Source organism: Crinia signifera, chromosome 5 (genome assembly GCF_055691185.1).
Source record: "Crinia signifera chromosome 5, ASM5569118v1, whole genome shotgun sequence".
Taxonomy (NCBI): Eukaryota; Metazoa; Chordata; class Amphibia; order Anura; family Myobatrachidae; genus Crinia; species Crinia signifera.
This window is the reverse complement of record NC_139221.1, coordinates 160,420,074-160,439,584: the sequence shown is the minus strand read 5'-3', so window position 1 is coordinate 160,439,584 and position 19,511 is coordinate 160,420,074.

Here is a 19,511-nt window from a genome sequence, read left to right as displayed (position 1 = left end):
CAAACTGGACTGCTGATCGAGAGCGCCCTCCCGCCAATTAATATTAAATTGATGAGAGCCAAATTTGGGTGACGGCCGAAAGGCCATGTGGTAGTTTAGCACAAGGGAGGGAGGGTGGGAATCCAGACTCAAGAGGAAGATGGATCACCTAACTACCTCTTATATACCTCCACCTAAGCTACCACCCCTTCTACACCTGATTGGCTACCCCATCTACACTGCACTTCTATGGGTAAGTGACACTCTGATTTCTATCTTTGTCATACCATCTCAAACTGCACCGACTCTTATATTCCCTCATGCCTAGGCAGCCCTCGCTCTCTCTAAGGCGTCTAATGCATTATTGAGATGAACCTTTTCTTTCAACTTAAACCTTGATTACCCCTAGCAGTAAATCACACGGACACATGACCTGAAATAACTCACACGGACACGTGACCTGAAATAACGACACGGACAACCACTGCATAAGTTTAAAAAGGTAAAGGGTATTTATTGTGGTATGACCCTATTGAAAGGGATGGCCTAGAGAGCGCTTGACGACCAGCCAGTCATAAACGTTAGCAATGGCGGCGACTACAACGCCCCAACTTGTAACTAGGGCGAGGAACCGCCCCCATTGAATTCAAAGCCAGCCTGCGCTGTGACTGTCTTGCCGCCCCTCCTAGGGCCTAATGAGGACAGTTCTAAAAGTGTCCTGCGTCCCCCCTCGGGGGCAGAACTCACCAGCCTTCCTGGCAGAGGGTGGCAATACCTCACAGTGACCACCTGTACTTCAAACTGGACTGCTGATCGAGAGCGCCAGGGCAGCCGAGAGGGGGAGGGAGTGGGTACTAATTACCCGGGCCCAGGCTTGCTGGAGGGGCCCTGCAGGGGCCCTGGTCCGACCCCTCCCTTCCCCCTCCATCCCTCCCAGGTAGCAACAGCAGCACACACTTCTACAGCATGTGCTGTGCTGATAGCAGGCTCAGCATGAGCATCTCACTGACAGCATGTGAGCTCATGCTGAGCCTTCTGTCAGCACAGCACATGCTGTAGGTGTGTGCTACTGCTGCTGAGTTTAGAGTTTTTAGTTTTCTTTCATCCTCTTCTAAACATTTTGGGGGCGTGGCCTAATTGCGGGAGGTGGCCACACCTCCCACACTTAGGCCACACCCCAAAATTTTACCGGGGCCCGGCATTCCTCTCGGCTGCCGTGGAGAGCGCCCTCCCGCCACAGCTGGGTTCAAAAATTGCCACTTAAAGACAATTACTGTAGAACCCAAGCCCGCCAAACCAATCAATAACGAAGTCAACCAGAGTAACACAAACCTAATCCCCTATCTGCAACAACTGAACAAGTCCTGAAGTAGAACGGCCATGCCTGATTCCAACAAATGTACACCATCACTTCTGTAGAAGGATGGGGTCTCCAGTGCTAAAGAGGGGTGTCTAACCGCTGTGCCTCCCATGGACGTGACCGCTTTGGAGACCGCAAAGTTGACCTTGCGTCCGATCTACTCTAATGACTTGGGGTTCCAGCAGCCCCTCCAGTTGAAACGAGGCACTATGTCGGACCAAACTATCCGCAATCCAGGCCAAAGGCCTACCAGAGTCTTAAGATCAGCCTCGATCCTCAAAATAAGGCCTATGCTGGTTCCCCGGCCTGAGTCGTTACCTACTAGGTGTATCACCACAACATCCGGGCGACCCCAGCGACGCTCTGTATCTGACAATAATGGTAAAAGACCATTCCACCGGAGACCCCTGACACCGAACCAATGTACTGCCTTCGCCCCTAGCTCTGCCCGGGCCCTGACAGCTTACTGATGATTGGATGCCCATAAAATGTATGAATGCCCGACGAACCAGACAGTGGCATGAGTCGTTGAAGGGGGGGGAAGGGCTGAAAAAGAAAACCCTAACCGGTTAGCATTCAAACTTAAACTGTATAATGCACAACGTAGGGTTAGACATATAATGCACAACATGAATTAGTACACTAGAATCCAAGTGAAGGGGAAAACCTTAAAAAACCTCCGGTGGACTTGAGGGGGGGGGGGAAGCCAATTGTAATCAGCCCACTATCGGAGGAAAAAGTAAAAAATTCCCTTCACACCGTCGATTCCGTAACGCTGCCGTTACAAAACCGATTGTAAACATAGTTTTTGGATCCAGCGCCGAAGGCGCGTGTTAAACCTTATCCAGACGTATATAAGATTTATAAGCGGAGGACTTCCAGCGGCCGAGTTGCTGAATGGCATTCACTGGAAGGCCCTCCGCTGCTGCGTTGGTGGCCGCACCAATACGGAACGAATGCGTCCCGTAATCGGCGACCTCCAAACCCAACGCAGCCACACAGCGCTTAAACACAGCAGTGAATTGAAAGCGCGTCACGGCCATGTATCAGCATGTGCGAGGAACTGGGCCGTAGCGGCAGGCCTCAAAGGCAGATATGCCGTGGCCAGCCGCACGGCGCAGATCCCCTTTCCCGCTGGGACTTAAGGGATGCCAGCGACCTCTGCCCAACTGATCGGTCTCAGACCGGCGGAGCACACAAAGGACGAACCGTCCTGGAAGACCATGTCTTCGAACCGCACCTAAATCAGTGGCATTCTTGCTGGCCGCAACCAGCTCGCTGACCCTGAAGTCCCTAAAGAACGCAAGAGAGAACGCCACTCGAAAGAGCAACGTCTCTTCCACGCTCTCCGCTGTACCCTGAACACAGGCTACAATTCCCACCACGTCTACGCTCGCTGGACTTGCGGGAATACGCTGTCATTGTATGCACTCACGCCCGCAAATCAAAACCCTCGCTAGCGCAAAGGCTCTGGTGGGGCCCCGTTCTCCGCGTAACTTACGTAACGGAATATATCTCGGCTGATGCCGCAGCCATGGCAGAATGACAGTCCCGCGCTATAATGCCCGCGCACGAAACAGAGATGGTCATCAACCTATTTCCGCTGTTCCCCGGGGACTCCTAAAAAGGACGCCCAGTCCTGCAGCGTGGCTGCACATGCCCTGCTGGTGGAGGGGGCCCGGGATGGCAAGGTAATCCTCTCATGTCTGCTCTATGATCTGCCTTACAAGACATGGAGAAGTGAGCCAAAGGGGCGCAGCGCTCAGTACCAACTCGCTAAACTTTGCAAATTAGAACCGCGACATAGCATCGGCTATGCCGTTGACACACCTGTAACGTGCTGCGCCATAAAATGCATGTTTCCCTGCAAGCAGCGTAACACCAGACGTCCGAGCACACGCGGTGTAAGGGGTGAAAAAAGGGGGGTGCCTGGTTGTTAGTGTTATGCACCCCTCCTAGGTTATGTCACCCTAACCTACCATCTGGCCTGCCAATCTATGAGCCTACCGTCCCACCGCTACAATGATGGGAAAGAACTCGAATAGCAGAAAAACAGCCGTGAAACCACTCCCAATCCATGATTGAGGCCATGGGGCTGCACACCATTCGCCCTGAAACAATGCCCCGTAACCCGAGGTCTGCGTACTACTGAAGCCTGGCCGTATGAGAAGGCTCTGCGGTCTAAAAAAGTACCCCATTAACGTCCACCAGCAATGGAGACCAGCCGACCAGGTCATAGTGTGTCTCCCGGGACAGCCTAACCATGGCTGGGGAACCTTAGTCCCCGTTGTAGCCCCTTGTCGCCTGTGGCAAAACCTCCGCCCCTGGGGGCGGCCCCGCACTCCAGGCTAAGGGACCCCCCAGTAATGACTGGACCTGCCTTAGATTGGCCCTCCTGATGGTCCGGACGCCCTGGATAGGGACCCGCAACCAGTAGACTCTGTCAGCCGGCTAGGCTACGGCCGCAGTCTGCAGGGCCAATCACTGAGCAAGACATGACGCACGGTGGGCCCTTGGTCCTGGCGTCGGCCACTGGCTTCCCTAAGTTAGGGTGTCACGGGAGGAGGCAGGAACGGACCCCATGTCCCACTTGGCCCTGAGTGCATAGCGCCAAAAAATTGTGGACGAACCGGGTACTTTATAAACAGCTGATAACGCACTAGCAACTTCATCAGTACTAGCATAGTTAGTGGATGCCCCGTGAGGGTGAGGCAGGTGCTGGCTTAACCGGTATTTACCCGAAGCCTTCTTGGGTACTACTCCTGAAGGGTGAATAACACGTGCTGGGCCATGGGTCAGCCGTGCACGGGCCAACTACTCTGCCTAGCGCTGCCTAGGCTCACACCTCGCGTCTCACCTCGGGGGCATACACCACTGATTTCCAATTCCTGTGTGGCGCTACCTTGACGTGGCCGGGGATGGGAAAACTAAACCGTAACTAAACCTTGAACAACAACAGGGCCACTTCCCTGTTAGTGAAGGCATGCATACGGGGTTCTGGCTGGAACAGGACTATGAAGATGTCGCCTTACTTAGAGCTGGTGCTGGCGTCGTCAGTGGGGTGGCTTTCCAGGTCCTATCTGGGAGACTGGCCCCCAATTATAGCATTGATGGCGAAAAGTCATTTTACGCTTCTATCTCGCTCTGAATCGTTGAAGGCAAAGCATTTGCCTTTTGCGGCCGGCTTGTGCCCTTCTTGATAGGGGGAAAATGGCTTCTCGCGATGGGACTCGTAAGCAGCGTGGCCTTCACCCATGGCCCGTTACCATATCCAGACTTGCTTAAGACCCTCAGCCGTAATCCTTGTGCCGGCGTGGGTCAGACTAAATTTTTCGTCCTAATCCCTCCGAGCCTTAACCTTGTGAGCCAGCAAAAACATGTGTACCAGGAACGTGTACGCCGAACGTTGCAGCGCCTCCAGGGTCTAGGGTGAAAAATAGCCAGATGGAAACACTTAACCCGGTGGTGAAAACTCAGATACAAGTTTTTACCGGCACCGGACGATTTCACGGCCCTGCCGCAATAAGTTATCCAGTCGCCAGTAACGTGAAAACATCCACGAAAACTCCCTTTGGCTATTTTTCCCTTTGGCCTTTATGAAGACCCCTAGACCCTGCAGTGCCGCTGCGCTGGACCATGTGAGAGGAAAACTGGGACTCAGCGACGGGTTTAGTCTTGCTAGCCAGCTTCCCCCCGCCCTGCTTACTCCGCAACTGCGCGCGCTATTATCTTGGCCCACCTGCGGGGGCGTCTAATGGTTCCTGACTCCTCGCAGCTGGCGGAGGAATGGCCCGCAGAAGACTCAGAGGTATCATCATGCTCACCATCACCCGGGAGGTCGACAGCATCCAGAGACCCGGCCTCATGCGGCGTCCCTGCAGCAGCTGCAGCTACCTGCGTGATGTCCTCTCCAGAATGGTGATCCACGCCCGCGGCTGCCCGCCGGGCAACCGATGAGACCTCGGAAAAAAACATGCAAAGTGGTTAGTGACTCCCTCCTGACCAGTGCAAAACCCCAACCCCACAATGAAATTGCGAGGGGGCGGAGGTAGCCCCATAACCAACTCTACTAGAAGGGGCCTGAGAGCTGGATGGGTATGTGCGGGGAAACCCGCCTGCCCGGTGGGAGCACAAGGAATGTCCCTTAAGCATGGGCAAGATATACAAACTCCAAACAGTTAGGGCCATGGTGGGGATGGAACCACTGACCTCAGTGCCGTGAGGTGGTAATGCTAACCATTACACCATATATGCTGCCCTGGGCCTGCCCAATAATGGCCGTAAGGACCGTGAAACAGCCCCCCAGAACTCCCCGCGGGGAAAAAAAACGCCGGCTGGGACGTGTGGGTAGATGTACCCGAAGTGCCGTCGGGGCGGTTATGGGCCGGAAGGTCCGGGGCAGGAAACTGGGTAATCCCAGATGGGTTACTTGTGCGGGCGTGCCACCTCGTGGCGGTGCCCATGGTGCCACCCGGCCCCGAGGGGGGGCGTGCAAAATGTGGGGGTTTAATTAATGGGAACCCCCCCGCCGTGTGAATATTGGCGCTGGCAGCGCCCTGGCCGGGGACAAAAAACCCCGGAAAGGGGGACCAGGTTAACCTGGCTGATGTGCCTGACACAATGGTGCCAGCAGAGGGCGGCAGCGCTCCTCCGCTGGTATGCAAACCACCCCCTATATTATAAGTAAGCCCTGATGGAGGGGTGTACTTTTTACCCCTATGTTATGTCATTATTGCTTGACATAACCCTGGAGTGGCTACCCCGGGGGGGGGGATGCGCCAGCAGGGGCTGCATGCCCTGAACTGAAAGATCTCCCTCAGCCACCGCCGGGTCCCGTGCACTTCCGGCCGCGGCGTGGCTGGGGAGAGGGATGGGAGGATGCCAGTGTTGGGCGCCATGAGAGCCGGGCAGGGGAGAGGGGACCTGCAGCAGCGCAACCTTGTGCGCGCCCGCCCCCCGCCCGGAGGATGCGCCGGAGCAGGGGGGATACAGCGTGAGAGCGGCAGGGACCCTCTGAGGTGCGCGCCGCTGGAGGAAAGCCGCCAGCGGCACTAGGTCACTCGGCGAGGGCGCCTGGAGCAGGAAGGGGGAAATGGCTGTAGGTCCCGTCCGCCTGCCGCCGCCACCTGCCGCAGCGGACACCAAGGGAAACGGGCGGATCAGTCACCCACCCGAGCGGTGGGGAGGGGGGCTACCTGGGTGTGTAATGGAGCAGCAGTGGGGGCAAGTAAACGGGCATGTGAAAATGAGCGGACATGAGACTGCTGCACTTATCTCTTCCAGCCTGCACGACATGATCCTCCCAGAAATCCAGACTCAAGAGGAAGATGGATCACCTAACTACCTCTTATATACCTCCACCTAAGCTACCACCCCTTCTACACCTGATTGGCTACCCCATCTACACTGCACTTCTATGGGTAAGTGACACTCTGATTTCTATCTTTGTCATACCATCTCAAACTGCACCGACTCTTATATTCCCTCATGCCTAGGCAGCCCTCTCTCTCTCTTCTAACTAGCCTCCTGAACAGCTACCTTGGAATCCAGCGGCTACAATAGCTAGGAGATTAAATTCATAATACACCAGAGGTTATAAAAATGCTCTGACAGAGTTGGAGTTTTATTGTGTCTTATGGGCATTACTTGTGTGTCATAATATATATTGGGCAATACAGTGTGTGGCAATGTGTAATGGGCATAATGGTGTGTTCCATAATGTGTAATGGGCATAACAGTGTGTTCCATAATGTGTAATGGGCATAACGGTGTATACCATAATGTGTAATGGGCATAACGGTGTATACCATAATGTATACCATAATGTGTAATGGGCATTACATTGTGTTCCATAAGGTGTAATGCTCAGTTTCTACCATAAACCTTTTAATACTTGCCTACCTTCACTGAATGGCTGGGAGGCACCTAAAAAAGAGGTCCACCTCCCTGCCCCCTGGATTGGTAGACAAGTAACCCACATTTTTACATTGACAGCCGGACTTCCCGCATTGCCCTTGAGAAGAGAGTTTAAAGCCAACATTTGCAGCAGTTCGGGAGGGGTGGGGCTAAAATTACACACATTTTATGTCATCTTAGCTCCCCCAAACTACCGCGAATCATGGCATTTGGTTGGAGTGGGGGCAGGACTTAATGACATCAGTGTCTGCTCCGCCTCCCGGACTGCAGATCAGTGTTTCCTGGAGATGAGGTCAGTAATGTAGGCACGTATGTGTTAAGACATTTGCAGTAATCTGATCTATTGTTGTATACAATAAGATAAAATAGAAGTTCAATAATTGTTTTACTTTTGAAAGCATTTCTTTTCACAGTTGTCATTATAGTTTCCTGCTTTGACATGATAAGAATCCTTATGATGTGAAGTGTAACTTCAAAGTGATTAGACTGTCTAGTGAGAACATCTGAAATGAGTATTCACAGTGGAAAAGGTGTTGTATACATTACTGCAAAGTCAGGCACTATAGTGGTGTCCTGTATTTAAATTCTTTAAAAAAATATATATAATAATCACCTTGCCTACTTCTTGCAGTGAGACTGGTATAACACTTACTATATGCCCTTTTTTTAAACTACCCATCTATTCCATATTGTACCATGTGACATATGTGTCTGTCTGAAGGGCTTCAATCTGGCAGCCATCGATACCGATTCGATATCAACGGCCGCCAGGACCTGGCGGGTGCCGACATCGACGAGGAGGGACAGACGGCTGCATTGAGCAGTATGGGACTGCAAAGCAGAAATAGACTTGCTGGGCAAGTCTATTTTTGCTTTCAATACCAATGCCGCAGGGCCGTGCATCAGGATCAAACCTGAATCTTATGCAGCAAAACATTTTTAGATTCAGGATAATTTTCAATTCAATTTGGACTATATAGTCCAAATCTAATCAAAAATTACCCCGAATCGAAGCGTGTGTACACAGCATGACAATGTATATGCACTTATATATGTGGAAGTGTAATAACCTGCTATACAATGTATTGTGTGTCATGATGAAGAATGCTATAGTGAATTTGTTTACAGTGGTGAATAATTCCCAGCAGCTTCGGCAGCTGCACAGAAAGTCTTTAGCATGTCACATGACCAGTGTCAGGAGGAGAGTGAGCAACAGTTGGAGAAGTCAAGGGAGAAAGTGCAGCAGATAAAGGGAGCACGGATGATGCTTATACTTACTGGGGGTATGCAGAAATGGCTCCTGAGTTGCTAGGATTCCCTCTCAAGTTTTTGCTGTGACCTGTCGGACTGTAAATTATAAAATGAGAGGTGTGGTGTTATACATACATACATACATACATACATACATACATACATACATACCTGTACCAGCCCAGGAAAGAGGTGGGGTGACATTTAATAGAATGCGATTTTTTCACACTTTTAAAATCGCCCATTATCGCACGTTTTTAAAATAGCAGTTTTGCCTTGAATTCGCATATTTAATGAGGTGCGTATTCCGGAAAGAAAAGTGCGATTAAGTGCGATAATGGGCGATTTTTAGGCATGAAAATGTGCGAATTTTAGGCATGAAAATTAGTCCACCTGTAAAAAGAATGTTAAAAGAAAACACACACACACACACAGAAAAGTATAACTTTATTTTACACACATACACACACCTCACTTTTACACCAATATACTTACCACTCCAGGATCCAGCGCTGGCTCCCTGCTCCACAGCCGGTTCACCCCGCAAGGACAGCGGGATGAACTGGCTTTCTCCGGAGCAGCTAACAGCCTCTGTAGCGCTACAGAGGCTGAGAGCGTCTTCGGCTTATGCGTCTCCATGGAGACGCATAGCTCAGCCAATCAGGCTGAAGTATTTTTCCTCTGGTGAGGGGTTGGGATCATTTGGTCTACAGCATGATGGTCGACAGTCATTAGGTCGACACCATTATGTCAACATGGGAAAAGGTCGATATTGGGTCTAGGTCGACATGGGAAAAGTTTGACCTGGTTCTAGGTCGAAAGGTCATTAGTTCGACAGGTCATTAGGTCGACAGGCCATTAGTTCGACAATGTTTAGGTCGACAGTCAAAAGGTCGACATGGGGTTTTTCAATGTTTTCTGACCTGAATGTCAACACAGTTGGCATGGACACAGTTTAAAGTGCACCGCATCCCCTCGCTTCGCTGCGCTGGCAATGCGTCAGGCACACTATTTTATTCTCCCGCTATGCCCTAGTGGATGGTAAGGCATGAAATACCACCTGTCGGCACATGTCGGCTCAAAAAAAAGTGAGAAACCCCATGTCGACCTTTTGACTATCGACATAGACAATGTTGAACTAATGACCTCTCAAACTAACGACCTGTAGAACTAATGACCTTTTGACCTAGAACAGGGGTCCTCAAACTATTTTGCTCTGGGACCCCAGACAATAAAAATAATTACAGGACCCCAGCAAGTTACTGCATAAGGTCATCACGTCACATGTGTAGTCAGCAGACAGCACATACATGGCAGCATTGTGGAGGCACAAAATGATGTGAGAGTCTAAAATAACAGACAATGCAACAGGTTTTTCAGACTCCTTGAATCTCTGACTGCGATTAGAAAAATTATCAGCAACATGGAGTGGCAACCCCATGCTGAGATGGTCAGGACCCACTTTGGGGTCAGGACCCACAGTTTGAGAACCGCTGACCTAGAACATTGTTGACATTTTCCTATGTCGACCTTTTCACATATTGACTTTTTCCCATGTCGACCAAATGGTGTCGACCTAATGACTGTCGACCATCATGCTGTAGACCAATGACTGCATCCCCTGGTGAGATGGTAGTTCGATGTGAAATAACAGCAGGCTTGGATATACCTGTCTCCCTTGGACCAGTAGACGCAAGATGGCTAGGTGATGTCCCCAGTAGTGGGGTTAGCGGGTATTGCTGTAGTACATCCGCATAAGTTCTTGCAAATTGGTTTTGTAGGTTGATGGTGTCATTTCATTAGGGGGTGCACATTTCATTAGGGGCTGTCTTAGATGTCAAATTAAGTTAGACATTAGGCATGTATGGCAGTTTCCAGATGGGTATCACCCTGCAAGTCAACTGCTATAGTTTTAATTATAAGGGACTGTGGTACAATGTTTTTTTTTTTTTTCCCATAGGGGTGTTGAGTGATTACTGTAGCTCAAACCCTGCAAGTTGTAACATGGCTTTGGAGTCTAGCAGGAGACTGATTCCGTCCATGTGGTGGGCTGATGGTCCTTGGTAATTTTTATTTTTATTTTACCTTCCAATGGACAAGGATACAGGCAGTAGGTCTATCCTTCTTCAAATTTTTATACAGGTATATTTTGAATTTATTTTTCATTTGAATGTTGGCACTTAAACTGTTCTTCTCCCTGCTTCCTTATGCTGTGTACACACGGTCTGATTTCCTTTCCGATGTTGACGATATAGTCAACATCAGATGGGCATCGGATGCAGATCGCAAGGGTTTTAACCCTTGCGATCCCGATCCGATCCCGATGCGCGTTCACGTATCGGAGGCCAGAAAGTCTTGGCTGCCTTGTCTATATAGTGTAGATCTGCACTATATAGTCAAGATAGGATGCAAATCGGATGTGCCTTAAGATCCTATCCACGATCCAATCTGATCAGATCATGGATAGGATCTTAAGGCACATCTAACGTGTGTACACACCATTAGTTTAGAGAAGGAACCTTTTATAATTCAGTTAGTTTTAAATAGGCCTTCCTCTTTAAATTGGTTATAAATAAAAGCTGACCCCTTTCACGCCATACTCGAGTCTTTACTTTTAGATAAGTGAGTGTGAATGGAGTGTGTGCATCTGACTGTGTAACATTTATTGATTCATGTGGCTGTAACAAAAACAAATGAAAGGTTTAGGAGCACATTTAAAATATTAATAATTAAACATAACATAATGATATCACAACACTGAAGTACTGTATATGTTTCTTTATAGAAGTACAGAATTATCACTATATGTTGTTTACAATATTTTATGCAGTGGTGTACATTAATATAAATACCATACAATAAAAAAAAATATAACGATGGTCTGTCCAAATGAGGTTACAATCTAATAGGTATCATGAACTATTAATGCAAAAGGCAGCATAATAATTTGATTACTAGGTCACAGGTTTGATTTCCAGCTTGGCCCTAACTGTGCGGAGTTGTATTTTCTCCACGTGCTTGCGTGGGTTTTCCCTGGGTACTCCGGTTTCCAAATAAATACTGGTAGGTTAATTGGCTAGGTTAGCCTAGAAGTTAATTTACTGGTAGGATAAAAAAATTAACCCTAGAATGTCTGTGTGTGCATGTAGATATGGTAGGGAATAAAGATTGCAAGCTCGACTAGGCAGGGACTGATGTGAATGTTCAAACATTCTCTGTAAAGCTTTGCAGAATACATGTGCGCTATATAAATAATTAATAAATAAAATAAATACCACTGCTATGTTATAGTATGTATTTATCAGCCACCAGTTTTCAGTAGGGATAAGGAGAGATGACAAGAATGATGGGCAATTCATTGTAGAATTCTTAAGAGAGTGACAATCACCTTATAACTTTAATGAACCTTCCTGTTTTTACTTTTGAAGTTAATGGTCACAATTGTGGATATCTACCAGTTTGTTAATCTGTATGTCTGGTTAAGGCTGGTAAAATTCAATAAGCAGGCTCTGCAATGTAGTGAGGCATCAAGCTGGATAGTTGGATAGTAGCCGCCACCTTCTCCATTTGTCAGATGCCCAATGAGATTTTTACCAGTGGGTATCAAGTGACTCATGGCATCTCTCCCTTAGTCCAAGCACAAAGCTGATGGATGGAGATGGGCACAGGATGGGGGTGGGGGGTGGCTCACGTAAGCACAGTTCTTTGTGTATTAAACAAGAAAAACACAAATCGGGCACACTATGTGGGTTAATTAGCTTCTATAAATAAGCATTATCATTATACCTGATTGACCTTTGGTAAATAACCAGATAATTGATAATGAATAATTAATTATTAATTAACTGGACAAATAAAAAGATGGGTTTAAATATACTAGAATCGGCAGCTCCCAATATCAAACTGGATTTTTGCCAAAACTGCAACAAATTTATATAAAAGATAAAGATGTGTGTGAGATTATAGTCACATACAAATTCCCTTTTATAAGAGAGCGCCGCACAGCTGAGTAAATTTAATTCAGTTTATTTTTTGCATATTAATTAATTAAATTTCTAGGGGTTTCTGGAAATATACACATTCCCTGGCAACATCACATCTCCGGTCTTATAACAGATCCCGGCTGGCTTTCGTCCAAACTACCCTGCGGCTACAGCTGAACTAGCAACTTGATCCTCCCGGCGAGTCCACTCATATGACGGCTTTTGGAAGCAGAGACGGACGACTCGCTTCCTGTCTACAAATAACATCCAGCAATATAACATCAAGCGGTGGTAACCGCTCAGGTGAGCTTGAGACGTCCGGGAGAACCAGTCTTGGTTACTTCGGACACCTTTACAAACGGGTGGGTGGCAGAGCTTGATTGGCCGATGTGTCTCGATGGAGACGCACAGCTCAGCCCTGATTGGCTGAGCTTTGCGTCTCCATGGAGAGGCATAAGCCGAAGATACTCCCAGCCTCTGTAGTGCTGGGACAGCGCTACAGAAGGTGATAGCTGCGCCGGAGAAAGCATGCTCACCCCTACTGTCAGTGCGGGGTTAGCTAGCTCTGCTGAAGACAGACCAGCACTGGATCCTGAATTGGTAAGTAATTTGGTGTAAAAGTGAGGTGTGTGTATATGTGTGAAATAAAGTTATACTTCTCTGTGTGTGTTTTCCTTTAACATTCTTTTTACAGGTGGACTACTTGGGCCCTTTAATGCCCCACATGCTGGGACTTGTGGTTCTCCAAGTCCCAGCATGCGGGGGAGGTCTGCTGGCACTTGTAGTTCTCCTGCATAAAGCAATGTTAGGTATGTGTGAATTAACCCAGGCAGGCAGGCGTCCATGGCCAGTGGACAGCCCCGGGCTTCAGCCCTGGACAGGTGAAGCCTGGGGGGGGACCACATTATAGCATTTAATCGCTCCGGAATATGCACATCATTAAATATGCAAATTCGCTTTTAAACAGTGCGATAATGGGTGGTTTTAAAAGTGCGAAAAAATCGCATTCTATTAAATGTCACCCAGAATGTCTGAAAGATGGGATCCAGCATTGGATGAATGTGATGTCTGCATAAGTAAACAGGAAGCACTGAGATAGGACCTACAAACAAAAAATGTAATTATTTATTTAGGAGGAACAGACAGAATAATACAGACAACCAGTATACACACATACAAATTTTTTTTTTACATGTAGCTCTAGTGCAAATACTTAGTACAGTGTTACACTTTTACAAAACAATAAGAAAATAGGCCCTTATTCTGATCGGTGCGGACATTCCCGAATTGTTACGGTGCGGGCCGCACGCAACGCTGTGCGGCAGCGTGCGGGCATCATCCGTAGAAACGCCCACGTGTCCTCCGCAATCGGACGGAGTCACTCTTTAAGAACAGGGCGTGTGTACGGACGACATACAAACCGTGCGTGTGCGGGGGAAACGTACAGATTCTTGCACGGTCTTCCCGCACAAGCACGGTCTTACCGCGTGAGAACGTACGGGAAGCTGTCCGTACGCCCCGATGCGGAGTATTTACGCACAATCCAACACAATTTTGTACTGAGTACACACAGCGATCACATGACCCACTTAGGCTATTAGGCAACCTCCTGAAAAAGGGATTGTTAGCAATTGCAATCAATTAAATGCTCATCTATACTGACCCACATTCCTACTACATTCATGACACACATTAACCCTTACAGCATGTGACCCAAACATACATCTAGATACACTATGTACATTTTGCTTATTTTAAACATTTTAAACAACTTACACATATACTTTAGCATGTTAGAAAAAAACACTGACAACTTTCAACTTTAAATAACAATTTATTCATAAGGAACGTAAAAAAAAATAACTTTAAATTTCCCCCTCAATGATTTCGTCCATTAGGACCAACATTTCCCTCATCAGGCCTCGGAGTCTAAGGAGGGCCCCACGGCGACCCTCCTCTGCTTGGGCAGGCTCATCTGTGGAGGAAATTAAAAATGAAAAATGACTAATGATATTCATGCATACATTTAACATAGTCAAAGCTACATTTTAAACATGCATTCTGCGAGGTGTGTGTGTATGTATATATATATATATATATATATATACACACATATCTACCTATATATATGAGACATACACCTATACATACATGCATACATACTACATGGAAAGCCTGATTTTGGCCCTCTACCCTTTACTCTGTAGAACACCTCACAGTCATACTGCTCCTTCTCCATCCAAACCCACCCATGACTAAGCTCTGAGAAGCATGCCACGCGCTGCACCAATCACAATTCGGCAAACAAAGTTCAGTGTCTGTTATATGATGGAGCCTGGCAGGGGAGTTACACAACTCTCAGGAATGCTCAGTACATTTGTGCAATCAAGCATGGCTTGCCTGCTGATGGTCTGCTCCAGAAATCATTGTCAGAATGCCAGTTAGGGAAAGCTGCAGCACTAACCCACTCCCATGCTCAAAAGCATTACTAAGCCCAAATCAACACACAATTATGGTGAAAAACATACATGCAGACCGCAGGGGGTGGTTAGCTAGAGGAGGGCCCAGGGGCACTCACCACTTGTTACTCCAGTCTAAGCCACGCCTGGCCATACTCCATTTATGCCATACTGAATCTAGTTAACAAAGATCATTCGCCAGTAAACTCTACTCACCTATATGAGCCTACAAATTGTATGCAACCAGCAGGGACATGTAACCCTTACATGAGCAACTCATCACTTTCTTCCTGGATACAGATTAACTACACAGGTTCAGTGGCACTTCAATTCGACCTGAAAGCCATCCGCACAACCTGTGTCATTAATATGTGTCCAGGATGAAAGGGATGGTTTGGCCACCCTATCTAACCCCAAAGTGTGTCTGTTGCTACCCAATTTGTTGTTTGGCTTTATAGTATTTTCAAACACATTTGAATCAACAGTGCTACATATCAAATAGTGGATGACAAAAGGAAGAACGAATCTTTATGTATACATACCACTTTCGGCCGCCTGGTCAACCACACAGGCCTCCTCATCCTCCCCCTCTTCCTGGGCCTCCTCGGCCGCCACGACCTCCTCCTCGGCTGCCACCTCTGCCTCCACTGGCCACTCAGCCTCCTCCACCCCTTCCTCAATCGCTTGGCTCCGCCTCCTCCTGTGCCAGGCCTGCCTCTGCCTCCTCCTGTGCCAGGCCTGCCTCTGCCTCCTCCTGTGCCAGGCCTGCCTCTGCCTCCTCCCGGGCCTGCCTTGCTCGTGCACGTGCTGTGTTTGGGAAAAATGAAAAAAGTGCCAATAAGTGGTAATTTGTAATAAGCCTTATCAACCTATAAATGCAAAGGTTAGAGGTACTGATACTTGTACATGCAAACAGCTCCTCAGTGGCCTTTACAAAACACAGCCTGTAACATGGCAGGTATGCTGTGACATTTGGGCCATTGTAAGCATCACAAGCATTAATCCTCCCCAATAACATATTTTATGACCATTACAGGGTGTCAATCAGGAAGTAGCACTCATATATTGGATGGCATGTTTAACTCATGATCAGGCTGCTGACCTTAGTGGATTAAATAATGTCAGGTAAGCAATCATGTACAAATCCACATTTACTGTTGAAATACTCACATCGAGCAATGCTGGCCCTTATGCTCTGAAGCCTCTCTGGCTCCCTGCGCCGGAGGTCGGACCACCGCCGCTCAAGCTGTGCGATGGTCCGCCGCACTTGGGTGCGGGCGTAGATCCGCCGGCGGGCCACCGCATAGGCAGAGCGTTTCTGCCTATTGGTGATGAATGGGCCCGCACGACCCAGCCTGGTCTCCATAACGGAGACCAGTGTCTTCAGCTCGGCTGCAGAGAAGGGTGCTGCTCTGCCATAAGCTGCCATCTTAGCAATGGCACACATCAAACAATCATGTGCTGTCATTGGTTGATCAGAGTGATATTTGGTATTAACTTTATTGTTCATTTTTACACTAACAGCGTGTATGCGCCCGAACAGACGGCTAACCCATTGCATCGCACACCCATCCTAAACAGTGTAAAATAAGATGGAAACATATTATACCTAATCTCTAACATTCCACAAACATGGGTATAAGCAACAGGTGAAATAGTGTGCATCTCTAGACACTTACACCTAACTCAACAAGGTACCAAACAGCTAATGTATAATGAAGGCAGACCTTTTCCCAAAATGAGCCCATGCAGCCATGTGTACACTTACCTTCTACTGGGCCATATTACAGAGGTGGAATGAAAAGTAGCTAGCATCTAACCTGAATGAGGAGTGCTTTCACATGTGATTTGGATGGTAGCACTGATTACTTGTGGCTAAGTGGTGGACTGGATTGACATATGGAATGGGTAGTGTCAGTTGTACTACATAGCAAACAAGTGCACAGTACAGAAGTACATTCAAATATACATGTCATGTCTGACCTCAGTTGTATTTGGTCATTGGTGTTGGAATCTGCATTTAGCAAATAAATCACACTTACTGAGTTTGCCAGGTTTTCTGGAAATATTTCGCCACACCAAGGGGCGGGCCGTATGCGCCGCACGGTTGACGCTGGGGTACGGAACGCGGCCGTACGGAACGCAGCTTGCAGCTGATTAACGCCAATTACAGAAATAGTATTTAAAGTGGTCCTAGAAAGGCAAACACTTGTTGCAAACATGCCAGGCTCAGACTCTGAGGAAGAGCAGGTGGTGCAGAATCTGTTGTCCCGCATGGAGGCCAACACCACATATGTACCCCTCAACCCAGAGGACCGAGCTGGCCCATCAACATCAGGCCAATCAGCAGCTGGGCCATCCTCAGCAGAATCATTGGGAACCCAGCAGGTGGCTTCCCAACAGAGTAGCCAGCCCAGCACTTCAGGTACAGCAACCGGTGCCCGTGGCCGTGGCAGTGCCCGTGCCCGTGGCCGCAGTGGGGCAACACGGGAACCAACAACACGAAACATGGCATTTGAACCGCGGGAGCTTGACATCCTGGTGACCCGGGCACGTGATTTAATTGAGTGTCCTGCGGTGAAGTTGACACACACAAGGAGATGGAAGATCTGGGAGGAGATAACGGCGGAGATTAATGCAGTGGCTCCACAAGTTCGTCAGACGGAGCACGTTAAGAAGAGGCAAGTACATGTGTGTAAAATTTGAGTAGGACAAGTCCAGTAATGTTTACATTCAATATTAGATGGAGTTGGCCAATGGGTGTTCACGTTGCTTGGACGCACAGACATGTAGGCCATGACATTGAATTGATAGTTATTGGAGGGTGACTGTTTTTGTATCTTCTAAGGATTGGTTTGAAAAAAGAATATAGTACGTTTGGTGTCAGTAGGCACATGTTGTATTATGTTTCAGATTGCAATGGGTGCTACAGCAAACATGAGGAGTTACATGTATTAATATGTACACTTTGATTGCAGGTGGCACGACTTCAAAGGCAACCTCAAGAAGAAATTGACCGAGCGGTGGCAACACAGCCAGACCTCTGGGGCTGGCCCCATGCCTGGCAAGCTGGAGCTCACCCCCCTGGAAGAGATGGCCCAGTGCTGTATAGCAGTGGAGGAGGTCCGGGGGGTGAGCACTATAGACAGCGAGTCCCCAGCGGAAGTGATGGCTTCTACTCTTGAAGGTAATTATTTGCCAGGCCATAAGTAGATGTTTTAAATGTTGCATGGAATGTGTGGTAATTTGAATTTTCTTGTTCAACAGCATCGCCACCGCTTGGTCAAGATTCTCTTGAGGAGGTTGTGGAGTCTGTGCCACCTGGCCCCAGTAGCAGGCCCGTGCAGCAGCTGCCAAGATTGTCTGCGGCTGAATTGTCCATGTGGGGCCGTGTGCTGGATAGTATTGTGCAGCAGGGAGAGTCGGCATTCGAGCGGGTGCGTAGGGCCGAGGAGGTGCTGCAAGGTTTGACCAGCAGCCAGCAGAGTATTGCTGAGAGCCTGCAGGCTATGAGTGCCAGCCAGCAAGCTATGGCTGGCAGCCACCAAGCTATTGCTGGTAGCCTGCAGGTGCTGGCTGATCAAGCCCTGCGGCAAAACAACCTCCTCCTCCGCCATAATGAACTTATGGTGGAGCTAGTTAACAGCAATAGGGCCCTAATGTCACCCGCTTCGGGTGCATTACCAACCTCATCACTCCCTGCTGCCAGAGGGGGAAGAAGATCCACCCCCTCACCAGCACGTGCTCCACATGAGCCACCATCTGACTCTGGCCGTGGACGAGGCAGAAGAGCTGCTGCACGTGGCAAGGAGCCTGCCAGGGGCAAACGTGCTCGCAAATGAACTTGTGTCCCCATTAATCTCCTCCGTTATGTCTTCCCAAATCTTCCATTGAGCTGTGTGTGTCAGCATCCTGTGTCCAAATCCGTGCCCAGGGTCACCACTTTTGCCCGCGGTTCAAATGTCATGTTTGGTTCCTCTGTTGCCCTGTTTCAGTGTGCTGTACTTGAAGTGTTGGTGCTGTACTTTTGTTGTGAAGCCACCTGATGTGTTCCCAATGATTCTGCTGTGGCTATTTATTCTTTATTATGTAATTTTTGTCCTGGTATGGTACCATTTGTTTTGTTATGTATTTTCAATTATTGCCAAAGTTTGTTTAATAAATGTTATTTTGGCCCCACAAATGTCTGTATTAATTTAGACATGCAGAAGTGGCATGTGTATTAGTATTAATATTATTAAGTTGTGTGCATTATTTGCAGTGTTAAAGTGTGTGACAAGTGCAGCATGTAATGTTCCCTTTAAGCTGCAATGCTTCCAATTGTAGCAGTGAGAAGCGTGTAATTAACAAGTCATGGGTAAAGTATGTGATTGTATTGGGTTCAGGTGACATTGGTTGAGGTGCGTCCGTCCTGATTAGGCGTTCCGATTGCCTAGCGCATGACCGAGTGGTGTCCGCAAAGCAAAAGTAACCTTTTGGACACCGCACATTTCTTCCCTTTTTGTTCGCGTGCATTCGGCGTGCTGTCCGAATGCACGCCTACCAATATATGTGTACTCCCCC